We start from the raw sequence: 20,737 nt of genomic DNA on the forward strand, positions 1-20,737 counted from the left end.
CATGGTAAAATCCCGACGGAGGTTGCTCTTTCCCATAAGGGGCTTCAGTTGGTGTCTCGATGTGACTTCTGCAAAGGTGCTGCTGAATCGGCTTCTCACATTATGTTTGAGTGTGCTTTCTCTCGCTATTTGTGGCAGAGGTTCTTAGATATTTTTGGATTAGATTGGCCTGGTTTGATGTCTTTTGAAGTTTTGATCGTTTGGGAAGAGGAAATCCAAAGTGGTGTCCATGCTTGAGGCTTGGTTGATAGGTGTGGTGTTGCTTCCTTTTTCTATTTGGGCAGAGCGAAACTGTAGGAAGTTTGAGGGTAAGGCTAGGCCCGTGGACGCGATTTTGAGTGTGATTCTCGACTCTCTTAAGGAGCTTTTGGGGTCCTTTTCCTACCTGGTGTCTACCCACTAGGATCTAATTTGTGCCAGACAACTGTTAATTCCCCGCTCCCAAAGCCGGTGCAGGTGATAAGAGAGGTTTAGTTATGTCGTCCTCCAAGAGGCTGGTTCAAGCTTAATGCTGATAGCTGCTCGTTAGGGAACCCAGGCAGGGTTGGAGCTAGTGGTGTTCTTAAAAATGATCAGGCGATCTCTGTTTCAGCTGTTAGTATTTTCCTTGGCTCTCAGAATGATTTTGTGGCGGAATTCATGGCGATTTTTCAAGGCCTGTTGAGAGCTAAGGAGATGGGGATGACTCGCTTATGGATTGAATGTGATTCGTTGGCGGTTATTGGGGCCTGCATTTCATTCCGGCTCAATTCCTTGGTTTGTTAGACAGCTTTGAAATGGTCTTCAGCCATTTCTGTAATCCATTTCTTCGAAGATTTCTCACTGTTTTTGAGAAGCTAACCCAGTGGCAGATTTTCTAGCAAAATCAGCGACGAAAGGCAGTGTTTCTTCTTCTTGGATTTCAAACTTCCCTCTTTCTGCTAGGGAGTTCTTGTTAGAGGATGCGTTTGGCCGGTCTAGGTTCAAGTTTGGATAATGTAAGCTCACTTTTCTTGGCCTTGCTTGGGTAGGGTTTTTTCCCTTTTCTTATTTTTTTTGTGTTTCTTGTATTCGTCTGGGTATGCTTGGACGTTAAACAGTTGTATTCTATTTTCTTTTTAATCTAATATTGTTGATCTTTAGCCAAAAAAAAAAAAAAACCCAGAATGCCATTACTCATTTAATTAAATTATGTTCTTTGATTTTAAGTATGGGATTGACACTACTATTAGCCATTGATCTAGTCATGCACTTGAGTGGGCCCACAAGCTATCCAAGATGGGTTTTGGAACTCCGGATTACATTATTTGGAATTTTTTGCTTGGGTGGTCCCATTAGTGTGGCCAGAATTTACGAAATTACCATTGGGCTTATGTATTTGTCATATTATTGCTTTGGTGGACCCTTGATCACTTCAACTTAGGATTTACAAATTTTTGATGATTAGTACTTGCATGGAAATTATTTGCTATTGTGAAGGGAGATTGGAGATTATTTGAAGATGTTCTTGATTATGAGATTTACTTTGTTACCCATCCTTCCTGATGTTGATTATTGCTGTAATATGATGGTGGAATAATTTTTATTGCATCATCTGCATTATTTATTCATGTGTAATGCAACACATGAGGGGGGGATGAAGGTTGTTTTTTTGGTAGAAAAGTTATTATCTACTTGATTGGAGATTTGTATTTGTTCAAGTTCAGTTAGATATTATTATTTTTTGTTTGTTCGTGTCCTTAGTAACACTTTTATGAATTTTTCTCCTCTCAGGTTCCCTGTCCGGTCAGGTTCATAGGTTCCTCTCATAGGGAGGGCAGAAATGACGACCTCACCCCACCCGGGCAATGTGTTCGGACAGGGGGTGAGGTCATCATTTTCGGCCCCCTATGAGAGGAACCTACGAACTTGACCGGGCAGGGAACCTGAGAGGAGTTAGATTCCACTTTTATCTGTGAAAATGGAATTTAATAACAATGCATATTTATTTGGTCTACAATAATCTAATGTTGTCATCTGGTCCCCAACAACTTGATACTACTATTTGGTTTCAGTAACCTATACTACTTATTTATCAATGAAATTTTTTATTTGATACTTCTGTTTGGGGCTTAAGAAATGAGTTTGATTTTTACTAATTAGACATTTAATTATATGATCTTTGTTAATCACATCATTGTTACCCTATTGATTGGAGTGTCTTCCTTGAAAAGGAGTTATGTAGTGTAGTTATTGGAATTGCACTTTTATCTTTCTCTATGTGAGCAGATGACTAGTTACTACTTACCTTAATTGGGAATGCCTTATGATGTTGCACTTTTATCTTTCTTTGGAAAGATTATTATCAACTACTTGTTGCTTATGATGTAATTATTGGATGCTGCATTTATATCAATCTTTGATAAGATGACTACCTACTACTGGCCTTTTTTGATAAGTGCTTTTGATATTGTTGTTGTTGTTATAATGTTGTGGATTGCAGTTAGTATTCACTACCGCTTCTTTTGCTCATTGTTGAATGGATTTTTTTGACACGAAGATTAATATCTACTAATGCTGATATGACTTGAATGCTTGAGCTTATATTGATACTTGAATGAAATTCTCTCCGTACTCACTGGCCGGCATCTACAACTGCTATTCAAGACTAGTGTTGCTTTTAATTTCTATTTTTGTTGTTCCAAACTGGAGCTTTTTTGAATGTGTATCATCTAGCTTGAGGGGGAGTATTAAGATGTGTGTCACCATAAGGGAGATGGTCCTATCTATGTGTCGTTGTCTAGGTGGCTTAGACATATACAGGTTTAATTTGCTTTGGCTGTTCCTAGTTTAAGTAAGTTTTCCTATTCTAACTATATGTAGATTGACTTGTAGTACAACAAAATTTACCTTCTACAAACAAAGAACTGCAGCCCCACGATAGGCACACACACTCTCAATCTATCGTGGTTTGAAAATTCTTCGTCTCCTCTCTATTCTCTTCTCTCTTTCTTCTTCTTTGGTTCCGGTTTCTCAAGTTCTAATTAAATTGTTACATAAGTGTTTGTTTGCGCTTTCCATTCTTTCCTGTATCATTTTAGGTTCTCATTTTTTTATAGTTGCCATCCTACCACCATGCCAGGATATTGCCTTGAAGGACCAATAGTGTGCTTCAATTTTCTATGTATCATTTTTATGTTCTTTGTTTAGGTACCCTATATATGTGTAGCCATCCCACACAGATTTAGGATTGGATCATCATCCCATTCCCAATCACCGGGAAAACACTTTCATATATGTGTCATGCTACATTATATTTGGGTTTACCTTATTAATTGTATTGTGTTCGAGTTGCTTCAATATTTAACATAATACTACACATGTCTTTTTATTTTGGTAAACAAGATAATCCACATCTCACAACTAGGTTGATCATCATATGGTACACCTAAGTAAACCATCAGGAAAGGCTTCCTGAACGGGCTACGCAAAAAAGAAAATTGGAGTTTCTTATTAGGAGAAAGTTTTCCTCCACCCGTAGAGGACGGTACACCTACCATCCTAGGATTCACAAAATCAAATCCCTATAAAATTTTAGTATTTTCCCAAAACATTCTCACAGTTCTTTCTCCCATGCATCCCACCCCACGGTGGATGGAAACTTGATCCTTCTTATTATATATAGCGAAAACTATGAAAAATATGAACTTTAAGTGTCCAAGATAAATCTGTTATCGAGGACTGTGAAGGTTATCTTCAATGTGTGTTGTGGGTATCGTTTCTCATGTTCCTAGGATTTCTAATTCTGTGGGTAATGAATTGATTAGTTAGTTGCAAGAGAATGCCTCAATAGTAGGAGTGAAACCGGATCAAGTTGGGCTGGGCTTTTTAAGACCCCAACCCAACCTGAGTCCTCTTAGCTTAGTCCAAGCCCAAGCCCAAGCCGCCCCTAAGATCGGCTTGAGATACCTTAGCCCAAGTCCAACCATGTCAGGCTCAGTCTGGACCTGATTGACCTTGATTAGGCCAAACTGGACCAGGTTGGCTCTGATTGACCTTGATTTTTGCTAAGGTAGGGTTGTTTTGTTTTGTTTTTCGTTTTTTGGTTTTTTTTTTATATTTTATATTTTTATTCATTTGTGTCCTTATATACACTAATGAATGAGCCAACCATTGGGTAACTGAAAATGGTTTGTTGTTCTACCAAAACAAAAAAATGGTTTTGTTGTGCTCCATCTACCAATTCAGCTACTATTCCAACGGTTGACTACTCGACTGGTTTTGCACCTTCAATCTCGCTTCCATGACTTGGCCAAGCCCAACCATGTCAAGATCAGTTTGGACCTAATTGACCCTTATTAGGTCGAACTGGACCAGGTTGGCTCATTGACCTTGATAAGGTAGGGTTGTTTTGTTTTGTTTTTTTTTTTTTTTCATTTGTGCCCTTAACTGAAAATGGTTTGTTGTTCTATCAAAACAAAAAAATGGTTTTGTTGTGCTCCATCCACCAATTCAGCTACTATTCCAACGGTTGACTACTCAACTGGTTTGGACCTTCAATCTCGCTTCAATGACTCGGCCAACTCGGCCAATGCAACACAAGACAACCCACCCTCACACTTAGCAGCCTTTGCAGCATCTCTCATTACTATAACTCGTTCTCTGAGATGGTGGAGCAGGAAAAGAAGATGCCTTAATCTCAAAGACCCTTGGACGACTGGGTTCATTATTATAGCCTCTAACATTTGGAGAGAAAGAAATGCAAGGCGTTATCAAGGACTTTGTAGATCATTAAACCATGTTTTCCAAATGATCATGGAAGACGCCAGTGTGGCTAACCGTGACATGAAGGGGACTGTGAAGACAGGGGCTGGCTTGGAATGCTGCAAGAGGTTGGCCTTACCAGTTGTACCGTGTCATCGTCACCCAATTCTTGAGGTTTATTGGTGCAAACCATTTCAGGATTGGGTAAAGCTGAATATTGACGGAAGCTCCCTAAGCAACCCAGGTAGATCAGGAGCGGGAGGAGTCTTTAGGAACTACAAGGGAAGGGTAATTCTTTCTTTCAAATCCTTCCTTGGTGTGAAATCAATTTTTTTAGGCTGAATTTGCTGCTCTCATGGAGGGGTTGTTGAGAGCGAAGAACCTTGGGGTCCAAGCTCTATGGATTGAATCCGACTCAGCTTCTGTGGTGTGTGCTGTTCAATCAGGGTGTATCCTTTGGTTTGCCCTCCAGGATTGGGTCTTTTTACAACCGTTCCTTAGTAGGATGACCTAGAAGATCTCTCATTGCTATAGAGAGGGCTAATGATACTGCTGATTTTCTATCTAGGGACGGTGTAAGTTAGGTGTGTCTGATATTGTGGTGGATTTCTTGCCTCATATTGTGGACGAACTTGTTTTGGACGCCTTGTCTAGGCTGAGATTTCGATTTCCTTAGGTGCAGCCTTCTTTCCTTGGTGATAGCAATGACGAAGGTGGGGTCTACTTAACTGTTTGGTGGGGTTTGTTTATTCCCTAGTTTTCTCTTCTTGTAATATTTTTTCTTTTTTCTTAATGGAATCTTCTAGTGGGAAAAAAAAAAAAGAGAATCAGGAGGCTAAGATACATGGATTGACAGTGAATCTTAATTGCCGAGGGAGGAAGGTCTATGCAATAATATGGGCTACGTATTGCTGTGGTATTTAAAAATCGCAGTAACAGGGTCCTCTCTTGCTGCGGAAACAAAACCGTAGTTAAAAATCGTAGTAACAAATGACTTTTTAACTGTAGAAACAAACCGTAGTTAAAAATTGTAGTAATTTGAGATACTTATTGTTGCGGACTTGCGGTATTTAAAACCGCAGTAACAGAGGATCCTATAGCTGCAAAAACAAAATTGCAGTTAAAAAACGTAGTAACAAAGGAATCTGTAACTGTGGAAATAAACTATAGTTAAAGATAACAGTAATTTGGGATATTTATTGTTACGATATTTAAAACTGCAATAACAGAGGACCCTATAGCTGCGGAAACAAAACCATAGTTAAAAAACGTAGTAACAAAGGAATCTATAATTGCAGAAACAAACTGCAGTTAAAAATAGCAGTAAAATTTGGAATACTCATTGTTGCGGTATGTAAAATCACAGTAACATGGGATATTTAATGTTGCAGTATTTAAAACCGTAATAATATAAGACACTTTAACTGTGGAAATAACACCACAACAAATTACATTTCTCCCCCCCATCCCACAAGCATTAATTTCTCTCTTCCAAATAAAATCTCACCCAAACCCACCCGTAAACTGTCTCCCTTGCTCACTCTCACTCTATCGCAGCCTTGCTCAGTTTGGGCTTCTGATCAATTGCATCGCCAGTGCCGGAGAAGGTACTCTCTCTCTCTCTCTCTCTCCACCCTAACCCTTGTATGAGAACCCTCTCGCATAGTCATTACCATAGTAAAAATGTGTATAATACGCATACACGTACGTATAACTCAAAAAATGTTTTTAACATATAAATCCATAGATACAGATACAAATACAGTTTTTATAGCACGAAGTACTATCGCGTTTAATACTTTTTAAATGTATTAAATGACACAAAAAAACATTTAAATAAAAATGGGGGAAACGAAATCAATATTCAATACCCCAAATCCCGATTTCATTCACCTTCACCCAATGCACCTTTTCTTCTTTGGATTTAGGTTTCATCCCCTAATCCGATTTCATTCTCCCTTTGTGCCTGTGATTGCAACGATGATTCCTCAAGCTTCGAGTAGATTTTAGTATGGCCCAAAATCTCCAGTCTCCAGTGGATTCTAAGGGCCCGATTCTATCTTTGTAACTCTCTCTCTCTCCCTCTCTCTCTCTCTCTCTCTCTCTCTCGCTCTTCAATAATCTAAGTCATTCCCAAATTGGCCCCCTAAATTTATAGAGAACCAAATTGTATCAATCGACTTTGCTTTTAGTCTCTAGGCCCTACTTTTGGCACTTGTGATATGTATCTAGTTAGTAAGTGTGCGTAAAATATGTATATTATATGTATACATATGTGTTTAATTGAAAAAAATACTTTTTTATGTATAAAATCACTTATCTGGAAAAGGCAGATTTTAAAGGGCCACGTATAAAACACATATAATACATTTGATATGTATTATACGCACAATTATTTAATTTTCTTAATTAATAAATTTGGCCTAACTAAATTTTATGAATTATTCAGACGAATCCGCACTATATTCATTGATTCGGAATAGTTCAAGCTTTGTTTGAACAATTATATATATTGCATTTAGATCGAACAAACCAAACTTTATCTGAATAATTTGGATCATGGTTCTTAATCTCGGTATCGAATCGGTTGATTTGCCTGGATCGGATCGGTATCGGCGGAGACTAATCCCAAATATTGACAGAACCGATAGCTATCCACTAGTTCAACCTACGAGTAAAAAGGCAATAAAAACGATTTTTATTAGGAAAAAAAAGAACCAGAGCAAATCCGTAGGGCAATCCGGATTGGTATTGGCCAAGACTCATCCTAATCTGATTTCCGATAATTTAGCTCGTCCCAAGGGAGCCCAGGACGCCCAGGATGCTGCCAGCCGTTGGGCTGTGCCGCACACATCCCTAGGTGTGTACCGAGATGTGCGCGGCACAGCTCAATTGTTGGATGCCCCCTAACAGCATCCTGGGCGCTAGACTCCCTGAAGACGATCCTGATCCGATTTTCGATACCTTAAACCATGATTTCGAATATATATTAAGTTATTAAAGCTATTAAAAAACAGAAAAAAATCCCGTCGACCAAAAATCAATAAAAGCCAAGCCCTAACCGCATCACAATTCACTACCCTATTTGACCATTTAGCCACCAAAAAAAAAAAAAATATCACTATTCACTATCCTGATTTGCTTCATTCTCGTCCCTTTCCCTCTTTTCTTTCATAACTAGGGGTCTCAGAGTCTCAGTGGGGACACTTGTATCCATTCCAGAGAAGCAGCAACTGGCTCCAGAGAAACGACAAGCAGCACGGCACAAAGACCAGGCTTGTGGGTCTCCAAATAAGCTACAACATGCGGAAAAAGGTTAGAAACAGAGTAACCCCTCTCTCCCTCTCTCCCTCTCTCCTTCTGTGTTAAAAAGCTCTATGGGATTGATTTTGAAACCCCTCTTTCCCATTGGGCGAGTTCAGTATTTGGGCAGGAATGCAAGAGTGGAAATAAAACTCCATCATCAGCATCTATGCACTATAATCTTTTTAAGAGCTTTGGTTTCATTGTAATTCCATCCATATACAATCAGTCCTTAACGATTCATTGCCTTCTAAGTAATATGTGTGATCTATTCTTCTGTTCTGGGGGAGGTGGGGAAGAATTCTAAGGTTTAATCAAGGTTTCAAACCTTTCTTGGTTTTTAAATTTCATTGGGTTAATTGGTTAATGGGAAAGAAAGGTTTTAATTAATGTTTCATGAACTAGAGTCCATGGGAAAGAGCGGTTTTAATTTATGAATCACGATTCACTTAGTAGTTCCACACCAAAAGGAATTTTCGGTGAGATTGCCTCATGATTAATGAACCAGAGTCCTTGCCCAACCCTTATAAATCAAATCAAATCAAATAAGTAAACTTAGAACATTAAATGAAGAAAGTTGTTACTTTACTAATAGAAAAGTTCCAAAAAACTCCTAAAAGTGAAGAAATCATAATTAAAAGATCTTATAGAGACTGATGTGTAAATGAAGCTTCAGTTGCTAGGTTGTCTACTCGTACATCGAAACAGTACTGGAGAATATGTTTGAGCATACGACCATGATGAACTCAAAATTGTGTTAATGTGTTTATTTCAATTGTGAGGCTTCCTTTTGATTAAACCCTTGTCTATTATTTTATTTATTAGGTGATGTACATGTATGTTGCATGATGAGTATATACCTAAATATTGAATTGCACTTTGATGATCATTGGCCTCGTTGCCCTTTGAAAAATTGGCATTTGATTGGAATTCTGTTCAATAGGATACTGTGGTAATGCTTGGTAGTATTCAAGATACTGATACGTATCAGCCGGATCAGCAGATCTGATACCGATACTTAAGATTAGGCCCCAATCTTAACACTTTAAAAACAAATTGAATCTTAACCCAGAGTTTTTAAAACCATCTTGAACACAAATGGGCCCAATTCTGATCTACCCAGTTTGCATATGAAGTAACTCTTAGGACTATTGAATCCATTTTTTGGTTTCAATACCGACTTATGAATGGTCTTCTCTTTCGTAACTAGGATCTTTATTACTTTTTGGATTTGTCTTGTATAGTATAAAGACCCTATTTCCTTATTGTTAATAAAATTCTGACTAGTATAACTTTCTTCCTATCTCTCTCTCCATAATATGGATGTTAGTTCAAATTATTATTTTTTTTCTTCTAAATATGGTTCCTTATCTTTTCACTAATAGTTTAATTTTTTTAAATTTTGTTATAGATTTTTCTAATCTTCTTCAATTGAGAATCATAGCAATGGATAGAAGTTGGATGTATACAAGTAGGGTTTCCAAGGAATACTTGGAGGGGTCTAATCTTCTTCAATTGAGAATCATAGCAATGAATAGAAGTTGGATGTATACAAGTAGGGTTTCCAAGGAATACTTGGAGGGGTTGAACAATTTCTCAATTTTGCATTTATGGAAGCTTCTTGTGATGGAAAGATTTCATGCCCTTGTGTAGTTTTGGTACTCGGAAGAAGGGAAGGTAATACTCTTAATGTGTTGTGGTTATGTGTGATTATATCTTTCCTATATATAGATGTCCTTGTTTGTTATCTGTACATTGTTGCATTTCAATTATTCGTGAATTCAGTTTTTCAAATTATCATATTTTAGATAATTGGTCTTGAAAAATTAATGTAGGACTAGAGTTACTAAACAACAAGTAACACCCAACCCAACAACATGACTGATGAGTGCAGTATTACAGCAAATAAAACTCTTATTTAACAGCAGCAAAAGGGTAGTATTATAACTCTTATTTAACAGCAGCAAAAGGGTAGTATTATGGATAGATCGAATTCGGCTCAGATAGTGCTATATCCACATCCGCATCTGATTATCTTTCTGACGGATTCGGATAGTGCTAAACGGATACGGACACGGATACAGATCGGATATTTTATCTGTTTACATGTAAATATAGCTTTTCGGATAGCTATAGCCTATATGTATCCGCATCCGTTCAGCTTTCGGACGGATTCGGATAGTGCTAAACGGATACGGACACGGATTTCGGCTATTCATTTACACCCCTAATTATGGATCCCTTAAAATCCCAATTACGACCAAGGTCTAAAGTAGTAGATACAAACCAGCTGTAGTTGATGGTTAGAGACTACAAGTAATGGCTATGAATCAAAATTAGAAACTCAAACTCAGATTTAGAAACTTACTGTTTCTACTTTCTAGCCATTATATTATCTTAAAACTAATGATTAATGTGGTAATTTTGGGTCACCGAAGTTAAGGATTCCACAAACCAATCAAAACCAAAATCTTAGACTAAGGAAAGTTTTCCAGAATTTAAGAGAAACCCAATAAAACAGATTTAAAAACTCATATGTGACTGAAACTCTGGTCGAAGGCTATTAATATAGGAGAATAAGACATCAAATCCCCAGAGTGATCAGATGATCAGATTCTGAGATCTGTTCAAATCCTATTCAGTTGAGGAAACTCACAACAGAGTTGCAAGACCAGAATGTGAGAAAAGTTATAACTCAATAAACACAACTCAGAATCATACCAAAGGCTGGTCGAAGGCTGTTTCAGATTACAGGAATATCTCAGTAAGTTTCAACAGATTTTGATGGGTAAATTAAAATATACTTCATAATCCTCATTGAACGAGGAAGCTCAACTAAAATATATTTCAATTGTTGTCCTTAGCTGATTCAAAGATAGGATAAACTCTGAGCAAGATAGGAGAGGAGATTATGACAAGTACTTTTACTACAAAATAAGGTTGACATGATGGAAACCCAATTGAATAAGATTTTATCAACCATTCAAAAATCACATCCTGGGTTTTGCATGACAGATCTTGCACGCTCTCATTTACAACCAGTGGGATAGGTAATATAAAAATTTGAAGTTGCACACCAAACAACTTATATTATGTTAGAGTTACTTTTATTTTTAGAGATTTTTTATTGTCTATTATAATTTATTGGTCATTATATTTTACTATTATTTGCTTTAATCTTTTGTTCTCTATATATATTTGATAGATTCCTGATGCTTCTAGTGGTTACGATGAGTCAACACTACAAAGGAATCGCTCCAATCATAATACTTCTTCTTCTCAACATGGTAAAGTGACATAGTATTTATGGTTTTGTTATGAGTATTTATTAAATGATATTACTAAGTGCTAATTTTGTTAATATTGATTACAGGAAGTATCACAAACTCCAAATGTAGTTAGTCAAGAAGGTGGTAAGACCATTGTAGAGTTCTTCAACATCATAGAGATTTGGAGGCTCATACTTGGTCAAGATCCGAAGAACAAGGAGCACTCAACTACTAGTTGAGTGTGGTAGTAGTAGTTTTGTTTTTTTTTTTTGTGTACAATATGAATTGTTGATGGAGTTGAGTTTTGTAGGATAATATTGTTGATTTATTAGGTATTTTAGATTTAAGTGATTTGGATAATGAACATGATTATTATTTTAAATGTATTTTGAATTTAAGTAATTTGAATGATAAACGGGATTTATGTATTTATATGTATTTTGAATGTTAAACAATTGTTATGTATTGTCTACATACTGTCTTCAAAAAAATCCACAACTATAGGTTTTTATTTGTAACTAAAATTGTAGCTGTTGGTTTTTCCAATTAAAATCCGCAGTTATATGTTTCACAATTAAAATTTACTCAATTAAAATCTGCAGTTATAGACTTAGCCCCAAAAAATTCGTAATTATAGACTTTGATGCACAAAAATTTGCAACTATAATCTGCAATTACAAGTTTCATAACAAAAAAATCTACTGCTAATATTTGCAGTTACAGTCTTTGCTGCACGTAAATTCGTAACTACAATTTGCAACTACATGTATTCCTAATAAAATATCTGCAGTTAAAATCCGCAGCTATGAATTTTACTGCACAAAAAGTTCGCAACCACAGAACCGCAGCTACAAATTTTGGTGCGCAAAATTCCGCAGCTAAAATCAGTAGCTATAGATTTTGTTGCACAAAAAATCTGTATCTACAAAACAGTAGTTAAAAATTTTGGTACGCAAAATTTCGCAACTAAAATCCACAGTTATAGAATTACTGCGGAAAAATTTGCAACTAAAAATCCGCATCTACAGAATAACCTTTTCCTGCGGTAGGAAATCCACAGATAATCCGTAGCTAATCCGTAGCTATAGGTTATTGCTGCGAAATTTTGGATATTTTATTGCAAAAAAAAAACCGCAGTTTAAACCCTTTTTGTTGTAGTGTATTTGGTCTACAAAAACCAAATTGAAGGTAATAGCTATTAGTCCGTTTGGTTTCAATCACTTATCATTTTCTTTTACCGACTCTTATCGGTAAATTGTTGGTCCGGTTTCGTTTTCATATATAAACAAAATATATATATATATATATAAATATTGAATTTTATCGATTATATCGGGTCTATCGCTTTTATCAAATTTTTATTATTTTTTCCAAATAGTTGGTATGTACATTTCAATCTCTTAACAGTTTCTAAAAATCCAAACAAATTAACAGTCTCTAAAAAATCGAAACAAATATCGAGTCGATAATGAATTCAATGAAGTCAATTAGATTTTTGACAACTAAAAATCCAAACATCTCCTATATGTATCATTTTTAGGGGCAAATCAAGTGAGTCCTTGCATTAGCATGTTGGGGAAAAAACAAACATTTTTTCCATCAATATGTAAGTTAATGGGAGATACATGCACAACGATAAACAATAATGCACAAAATAATAGCACATTAAAAACAAATCAACCTAACAACAAAAGCATACTCCAATTTTAATGTAGAAAAATTTGCAAAGTAAAAAAGAAAAACCACAAGACCTTATTCAGATAATATTTCACTGGGATAAATAATGCGATTACAATACTCTCTAGACAATACTAGAGTCTATAAAAACATCAACAACAATAAACCTTATTAAATAACAAACAACTTATCTAACAAGGATACAACCCGATGTGACAAAGATAAAAAAAAAAAAAGGAAGCCAAAATACTTAAAGAGATAAATGTCTAGTTTTTCACACTAATTCAAGTTAAATCCCTTATTCTCCTAGTAGAGAGAAGGTCTGTCATACTTGAACCCACAAGAGAGCGTACCTTGTCTCCTTTCCTTCTCTCCCTCACTTTCACTGAAACAAAACCAACAAACCAAAGAAAAAAAAAAAAAAAAAAGATGTGGTTAGAGCTGTTGTTTATGAATTAGGAATGTAAGAGTTTTTGTATGGGCTCACAGCATAAGGGACTCATTTGCAAAAATAATAAAAGAGAAAGAACAAAAGAGGTTTTTTGTACTACCCGTACAACGACTCCAATCTTCCTCTTATACCAACTTGCAAGACTTATTTATAATTGATCATCATGTATCAAATGTCTAAAAAAGAAATTAAATTTGCTATTTCTACAAGTAAAGATTTCTTTAATGGTCTAAATTGTGCCAAAAGTAAAGAAAAAAGAATAAGAGTGTATACTTGCAATGGAATCCAGTGAAATAAAAAAAATGCGAAATGAAAAGTGTCTCCCGGCTTAGATTGAAACGAATAAACGACTTACCTATCTCTTGAAAGGGTTTACCGAACTAGTACCGTACCGAATTATCCGTATTGTATCGTACCAAATACAATTCGGTATGGTACCAATATGTGAAAATGGTACCGTACTCGAAATGGTACGGTATCGGTATGGATGCTAATATCGGTGATATATACCAAAACCGTACCGAATTACTGAATACCAATACCGTAATACCGGTACCATATCGTATTATTGGCATATATACTTATATATACTAATTTATAAAATAATAAGAATATATAATAATATATAAGTATATATGTATTAAAAATATATACATAAGAATATAATTATACTAAATATAATATATTTCATATTATATATACTAATTTATATATATAATATAAGACACCAGATAACGAATAACGTATACCATACCAAATAAAACCATAAACAGAACCGATGTCGTATGGTATGGTATCGGTATGGGAAAATTGTCTTGTAGTCGATACGGTACAATATCGGTATGGGGTGTTTGGCTTCGATACCGTATCAAATACTGGTATCGTACCGAATTGACACCCTTACTCTCTTGTCGGATAGAGTGACGACTATGTAAGATGGGTTTTGGTTCCTCAAAATCAAGACCGTACCGAATTACTGAATATCGGTACGGTACCGTATTACTGGCATATATACTTTTATATACTAATTTGTAAAATAATAATAAGTATATATATATATATATATATATATATATATATATATATATATAATAATATAATATATTTCATAATATATATACTAATTTATGTATATAATATAAGAAACCAGATAACGAATACCATATACCATACCAAATAAAACCGTAAATCGAATCGATATTGTATTGTATGGTATCGGTATGGGAAAATGGTCTTGTACTCAATACGGTATGGTATCGATATGGGGTATTTGGCTTCGATACCGTACCAAATACTGGTATCGTACCGAATTGACACTCTTACTCTTGTCAGAGTGACAACTGTGTAAGATGGGTTTTGGTTCCTCAAATTTCAGGCAGAGTAACGGCTATAAGGCTGACTTTAGCTTCTCAAACTTCGGACAGAGTAATGGTTGTAAAGCGGATTTTTTCTACTCGGACTTCGAAAGAGTAACGACTAGGGCTGCAACAGGGTCTGGTTGGGCCAGGCTTTTTAAAACCCTAGCCCAACCCTGAATCCCCTTAGCTGGGCCCAGGCCCGCCCGCCCTGACCCTGATTCAGGGCCTAAATACCTTGACCCTAACCCTGACGGGCCAAGCCCAGCCCAAGCCCGCTCTGATTGGCCCTGGCTCTGCAATAATTAAATTAAAATTACAAGACAAAAGATGTGAGAAAGGAGGCTTGAACCCAAGCACTTTTGGTAGTTATTGGATTTTACGCAATACAAACTACCAAGTGCGCTAAGTACTTAATATACATATAATATCTATTATTTTTTAATAAATAAAGAAATTTCTTCAGAGTCAAAATCAGGGTCGAGCTAACCCGAGGTCTCAACCTTGACCCGACCCGACCCTGACTCAAGACCAAAAATTTCTGGCCCTAACCCGCCCTCAGGGCCAGAAATCTTAGCCCAGACCCTATTCGGGCTCAGGGCGAGTTCGGACTGACAGGGCCAAACTTGTAGCCCTAGTAACAACGTCAGAAAACCTGGAACTCGCTCAACGAGCATCGTAACAGCATCACACAAGACTAATGGAGACTACAAAAAGGGTATAATGGAAAAAATGGGAAAATTAGGTAAAGAAAAAGGGATTCGGGTCACTCAAAGTGCGGACAGAGTTGTGAGGCTTGAATGTAGAAGCGGGAATGTGACATAACTTTGAGGCGGATCAAAAGAAGACTAAAACGTACTAAAAGGGTGACAAAGGGGGTAGATGATGCACTTCCCGAGGCTCTAGGGGCTCTTCTCAAAATGGAAAGGGAGCACGCGAAATGACTGCCCCGCACGCACGCGACTATCAAGCGTTCTCTCTCCCGTATATTTTACTAAAATGCAAATATTTCCTTTAAGTTCCCATTCCCCAATTCCCTTGCAACCAAATGGAGACTTTGTGAATATAAAGTGGGCAGAACTATGACTTGTCAAACTCTTACCACTTATCATAACAATAAAAATAACATACAGAGTGCATTAATTTGGGCCTCAAAAACTGACCCGAGTTGACCTGTCAAAATCTGAACTTGGGTTGGGATTTTCAGCCTGTGGTTCAGGCTCAGATTGAGAAAGCCTAGCCTGAGATTGGCTGGGCTTGGTAAGGTTTCATGTATGGGGTTTAGCCTTTGGTCAAGCCCAATATACATAAAAACATACTGTGATATATGTCCATGAATGTTTCTCGTACAAAGTTTGGGCTGATTCGGCTGGGTTTTTTGGGGCCCAGTTTAGACCCGCCGCTTTAGGTCAGTTAAAATTTTAAGTGTATCCTAACTAGGGATGTAAATAAATAGTCAAAATCCGTTTCTGTATCCGTATCCGCATCTATTTAGCACTATCCGAATCCGTTCGAAAGTTAAACGGATATGGATACGGATAGGCTATAACTATCCGAAAAACTATATTTACATGTAAATGGATAAAATATCTGATCCGTATCCGTGTATGTATCCATTTAGCACTATCCGAATCCGTCCGAAAGCTAATCGGATGCGGATGCGAATATAGCACTATACGAGCCGAATCCGATCCGTTTACATCCCTAACCCTAACCCTAACCCTAACCCTAACCCTAACCCTAACCCAACTGAAATCAGATCTCATGATTAAGGTTGATTCAATTTAATTGAATCAAATGATGGCTTGCTTGGTGCAAAGCTAAAAATCTTGGGATTGGTATTTTAAAGTTGGGCCCAATCTTGGGTCGACACGAAAATGATGATAGAAAAGGTTCTTTGTCTAGGGATTTTGGTATTTTAAAGTTGCGGCCAATTTTTGGATGGACACGAAAATGATGATAGAAAAGTTCTTTGTTGGGGGAGTGTACTGCCCACACCACGACACAAGGGGCGAAATGATTATCCCATTCTCAATGAAAAGTAGAAATCCCACCCCCAAGATATCAACGCATGCTCTGGTTGGCTCCCACACATCAAGGTTTTAAGAATCTGGATTCGAATCGGTGAATCGGTTGATTTGGATCGGAATCGATCGTGACCAATCTTGATTTCCACTGATTTGACACATGGTTTGAGGAATTGGTATTGGATCGACCGATTCGTATTGATATTGTTAGAAATCGATATTGATTCATATCGGTATCAGTTAGCGATACAGATTCTTGACGGATCCAATATCGTGAATTGGTACGAGCAAGGGTAAAAATGTAAAAAATAAATAAAAAACAGGAAAAGTGGATGGTTTTACAGTACTCCTCCCAATATGCACAATAGAGGTCTTTATCCTCTCAATTACACTGTCTGTACTTGACGTCAAGTACAACTAACAAAGGGGGTGGAAATGACTATTCTACCCCCTGCCTGAACACACTGTCCGAGGTTGGGTCCACGTGAGGTCCACCTCCCTCTGTTAGTTGTACTTGACGTCAAGTACGGGCAGTAATTGATACGATAAAAATCCCACAAGAGAGCTAGAAGGTGGAATGGGGATCTTTATCCTCTCAATTACACTGCTCGTACTTGACGTCAAGTACGTCTAGTAGAGGAGGCAAAAATGACTATCCTACCCCTTGCCCGAACACACTGCCCCAGGTGGGGTTCACGTGGGGTCCATCTCCCTTTATTAGATGTACTTGACGTCAAGTACGGGCAGTGTAATTGAAAGGATAAAAATTCGTGGAATGGTGGATATATCAATTCAGCTACCATTCCAACTGCTGACTACTCACCTGGTTTTGCACATTCAAGCTCTCTTCCATGACTCGGTCAACTCGCCCAATGCAACACGAGACGACCCACCCTCACTCTTCGCAGCCTTTGCAGCATCTCTCATTACCATAACTCGTTCTCTGATAGCGTTCCCTTCCTCCGAGTTCATCATCTGTCTAACTCGCTTCTCAACCTCAGCTGAACTCACAAACCCATCATTCGAATCATCCATTGGTATAGCCAGCTTTATTTCCTCTACCAAAACCACCCGGTTCAACCGTTGCTCAGCATAGAGCAGCCATGCTACCATTGGTACCCCAGCAGTTACAGCTTCCACTACCGAGTTCCAACCACAGTAAGTCACAAAACCCCCACCGATTCCCGACTCAGTACTGCTACCTGTGGTGCCCATGACTTCACCACCATGCCTTTGTCCTTAGTCCGTTCCAAGAACCCTTCTGGCAATAAAGCATTCAAGTCCGGATCGGGCAGCACTTGAAGGTGTTTGCTGGTGTCCTCTGTCGAGGGTGGCGGCGGCGGACTGCGCACCACCCATAAGAATCGGTGGCCACTGTTCTCTAACCCAACTGCAATCTCCTTCAATTGCGGTGCAGAGAACAAACCTAAGCTACCAAAACATAAGAAGATGACACTACGACTGGGTTGTGAATCAAGCCACATCAAACACTTGGCAGCATCATCGTGATCACCACCTGTTTGATCATTGTCCCCAATCAATGGTCCCGTGATGTAAACTGGTGGGGTTGGACTATTAGGAATACAAATTCCATCAGACATTGCTTTGATTGCTCTGGGCTCAAGAGCTTCGAAGGTGTTAACAATTATTCCTCTTGATTTTGGCAGATGAGTAGCGATATCTAGAAAGTATTTGAAGGAACTAGAGGTTCGATCGAGAACTGATTGTGGCATATCACAGGCTGGAATGGGTGGGACACCTGGGAAGTTGGGATGAGTAGTTTTGAGATCTTTGAAGCTCTTAGTGATGGTGTTGAGGATAAATGGTAAGTAGAGGAGACCAGCAAGGTCGACAGCACCAGAGGAGAAGTAATAGTAAATGGGGATGTTAAGGGAAGTGGCGACATCAAAAGCTGGGGTGCAGAAGAAGTCGATGATGAGGGCTCGGATGGTGGTGGTGTGGGAGATGGTGTCGAGGGTGTGGTGTACGTTTGGGTTGTTGAGACGAAGGAGCTCATAGATGAGGGCTTCATGGTTGCCGGTGAAGGATGGAGGGAGAGAGATGGTGGGGAGGTGGTGGAGATGCGGCGGATGTAAGGAGCTGTGGAACCAAGGTCGGAAGGTGGAGTGGTGATTAGGATGTTGACGGAGAAGGAAGGATAGTGATGGAGGAGGAACTTTCCAAACTCCACCATGCTTATCAGATGGCCGATCACCGGAGAGGGATACAATACTATGCTGCTGTCTTGCATCCTCCTCCTTCGTGGTTGTGTCTGTGTGTGTGTGTCAGAGAAGGAGAGAGTGAAAAAAAAAGTTGGTTCTCCTAAATCTTTTTGACTCAGAAACCTGCCCAGCGTTCAATTTATTAAACGATCGGATCCTCCTCAAGACCCCCATTATTGGGAGACGATCACCCATTCGAGTGCAGGGAATGCTCTCACCATGTGGATGCCATCTGGATGGTTAGAACCCATTCTCATACAAGAATTTGAATCCAACTCCAATTATTGGGGTTTTGTCGATGTAAAGCCTGCATGTGTGCACTGGCCAATGCATGCAAGTGCACATACAAACATCCACATGTGCCATGGGGTTCCTTTGGACATCTTGTGACGCGACACCACAAATCATCATGTGGACTAGCTCTCCTTAGGACGGCCTGGATCAAGCATTGCGGAGTTTGGAAAATTCCTCCACCAAGATGGATAGATTCCTTTTTTCTACACAACTCAGTTTGCAATGTCAATATTATATCAGGGGTATAATCAAGTAGAGCTCTGAATTTTGCTACCGCCGAATCAGAAAATAAATAAATAAATCTTTAGGAAATGTGCATCCACGACTCCATGTAGGCAACGAAATATCTCTCGTTTTATTTATTTTGGTTTTTTTTTTTCTCAGCTACAATTTAATCCTTTTTTTTGTTTGTTTTTGAACAGCTACAATTTAATCTCAATTCTCACCCAAGTGCAATTTCCATCCTTTTATAGCAAATTAAAAACTCTCTGATATGAACCAAACCAATGAGCAAAACTTAAAAGTTCCACCATGCATCCTTCTTGGGGAGTTGGAGAGAGAGAGAGAGTGTGTGTGTGTGTGTGTGTGAGTGAGTGAGTGTGTGTGTTTGAAAAAAAGTTGGTTCTCCTACTAATCTTCTATCATTGTAGAGAGAGAGAGAGTGTGTGTCTGAAAAAAAGTTGGTTCTCCTACTAATCTTCTATCATTGTAGAGAGAGAGAGAGTGTGTGTGTGTGTGTGTCTGAAAAAACAGTTGGTTCTCCTACTAATCTTCTATCATTGAAGAGAGAGAGAGAGAGAGAGAGAGAGAGAGTGACTGAGATTGTGTGTGTCTGAAAAAAAGTTGGTTCTCCTACTAATCTTCTATCATTGAAGAGAGAGGGAGAGAGGGAGAGAGTGTGTCTGAAAAAAAGTTGGTTCTCCTAATCTTCTATCATGGAAGGGAACAAGTGTTGACTATGACAGTAAGATTTTCTTCCACTCAAGATGTGATCGGATAGATCACATCTGATTTGTATCCAATCCGTATTCGATCTATTTACATTTCTACTCTCAAGTCCATATATATAGAGGATGGGGTTGTCAAACCTTCATATTGGCTCGTTACTATTGATATGTTTTATTTTACATTATTAGGTCATACTAAAATTGGAGTGATAATATATTTGGTCCACAAATACCAAATCGAAGTTGATAGCTATCAGTCCGATTGGTTTAAGTCACTTATCATTTTCTTTTAATGGCCCTTATCGGTTGGTATATTGTTGGTGGAAGAAAAAAAATTTGAATTTTATCGATTATATCGGGTTTATCGTTTTTATCAAATTTTTATTATTTTTTCCAAGTGGTTGGTATGTCGATTTCAATCTCTTAACAGTTTCTTAAAATACAAACACATATCGAATCGATAAGGAATT

General features: G+C 37.9%; 1 pseudogene; it reads right to left on the reverse strand.

Moving 5' to 3' along the window:
* Positions 1-17,595: 17,595 nt before the first annotated feature.
* Positions 17,596-19,083, reverse strand: LOC122646690 (annotated as a pseudogene).
* Positions 19,084-20,737: the final 1,654 nt, after the last annotated feature.

The sequence above is a fragment of the Telopea speciosissima genome, chromosome 11, assembly GCF_018873765.1.
Source record: "Telopea speciosissima isolate NSW1024214 ecotype Mountain lineage chromosome 11, Tspe_v1, whole genome shotgun sequence".
Classification (NCBI taxonomy): Eukaryota; Viridiplantae; Streptophyta; class Magnoliopsida; order Proteales; family Proteaceae; genus Telopea; species Telopea speciosissima.